Source organism: Limulus polyphemus, unplaced genomic scaffold (assembly GCF_000517525.1).
Source record: "Limulus polyphemus unplaced genomic scaffold, Limulus_polyphemus-2.1.2 Scaffold3603, whole genome shotgun sequence".
Taxonomy (NCBI): Eukaryota; Metazoa; Arthropoda; class Merostomata; order Xiphosura; family Limulidae; genus Limulus; species Limulus polyphemus.
The window spans coordinates 95,001-96,800 of NW_013669213.1; the positions used below are offsets into that span (position 1 = coordinate 95,001).

Sequence of the window (1,800 nt, forward strand, 5' to 3'; positions counted from 1 at the left end):
CATTTTAATATTAAACGAATTGCTAACCACGATCACTTCTGATGCTAGATGGAAACAACGCCGTCTACAGCGGAAAAAAAAAAAGAGAGAAGGCGTACTATAAAGTGTAAAACAATATAATATTAATATATAAATAACAAATTGAAAATGTTAGTACATATAAAACTTTTGGGAATACACAGATTTAAAAAATAAAAATAATTGCGTGTACACACAAGTATGAAGATAAAAAATCCATCTATTTAATTTACCTTAGACATTATTTCAAACTTTGCATGAATTACATACTATGGTACCAGGCAGACTCTAATGTTCTACATGATCACATAGTTCATGATGTTTGAGCTTGGAATTCTTCAGCTGATGCAGAGAAGCGTATGGATGGTTTGATCCTGGCATTCTCCATTTCAGTTTCTAAATATTGTTGCGTCATCGAGATCATGTGATTCTCACGCCCTCTAGTTTCTAGAACTATCTTGTTCCTTCATGAATGCCCTAGCATTTACTAGATAGGGTAGTCTGATATATATATAAGAGGGTGACAACGTGACGCAATAATGTGTGTGTAGATAGTGAGTAATTGAACTGCAGTCAGAAGTATTATTGAAGTTCGTTGATATAGCGTTTTTTTTAACGCGATTGTTGAAAATAAGTGTATCGTAAAGTTGTATTCGGAAAGAATAAACCAGTTTTATTAAGTAAGGACTTGTGTCGCTAAAGTTTCGTCGGAACGAAGTTACGGAAAGTTAATTAACAAACGGAGACGTAACAATATTTTATCCTAATATTCATGTTCTTTTCTAGGTCATTATCGTTATAGTCTTTTTGTAATTAATTAACTCCCTTTTTACTTTATAGATGCCTTTTTGTTTTCTTTGGCCTCTTTGGTTATATTTATTTTTGCTCATAATTGTGTCTGTAAAGTTTATGTCTTGTTATTGTAACCCCTTTCTAAACTTCCTTTCTCTTTCTTCTTGGTGTGTCTGCTGATGGCTCAACAGTAACTATGAAAGCTTAAAACGCTAAAATTGGGGTTAGATACCGATGGTGGGTAGAACACAGATAGCCTATTGTGTGGCTTTATGCTTAACAAAAACAAATTTGGTCTTCTTTCAATTTTTTTATCTCTTGCTTCTTTTAATTTCATTTCACTTTTACAAATCATCATTCAATCCACTGTTTCATTATTTTCAGCAAATTTTCGATCTTTCTTCAACAAGTGTTTTCATCTTGAAGTACTGTCGGTATGCTATTTTAATTTTACCAAATTAAGCCATCTTCTGACACCAATGTTGTAATATTTTTTATTGGTTGGTAGGTTCTTTCAGGTTGTTCAGAAAAAACAACAACTAATGCCAGACTCAGTCCACTTAATGATAACAAAAACATTATATTTTTTATTATATATATTCTATAAGTTTTCATTAATACTTACTGACACTCCTAAATTCATAGTAGACACTAATACAATAACTTCACTTACTTGCTAACTTCTGTCACATGTAAGACACTTTCTTGTATTGTCAGTACTTTGCAAACAGAAAATCAAAATTCACAAAGTTGAAGTAATAGACAAACTGACTAACCAAACTCTATAACTTTATATTGTACTCAAACGTAACTCGCATTTTTATATTACTCATATCGTTTCCTAACTTTCAAAAAGGTTTCTTCTGTAATATGCAGCGCCCTTACGGCTAATTGTTGGAGTTTCAATTATACTGCACCAAATGTATTTAGTGGAGGATTTGCAGTGATTTACTGAAGAATATTCAAAGAAAGTGCTCTAAATCACAACAG

At 31.9% G+C, this 1,800-nt stretch overlaps 1 protein-coding gene across 1 annotated transcript in view; it reads right to left on the reverse strand.

Moving 5' to 3' along the window:
* The window catches only part of LOC106469665 (nicotinamide phosphoribosyltransferase-like), a 30,449-nt gene extending 30,045 nt beyond the window's left edge, over window positions 1–404 (reverse strand). Inside the window, exons 1-2 of the mRNA XM_013930166.2 lie at window positions 252–404; window positions 28–64 (exon numbers count right to left, since the gene is read on the reverse strand). The gene's annotated coding sequence lies outside the window, so the exon portion shown is untranslated. The remainder of the gene's footprint in view (window positions 1–27; window positions 65–251) is intronic.
* Between the last annotated feature and the right edge of the window lie 1,396 nt (window positions 405–1,800).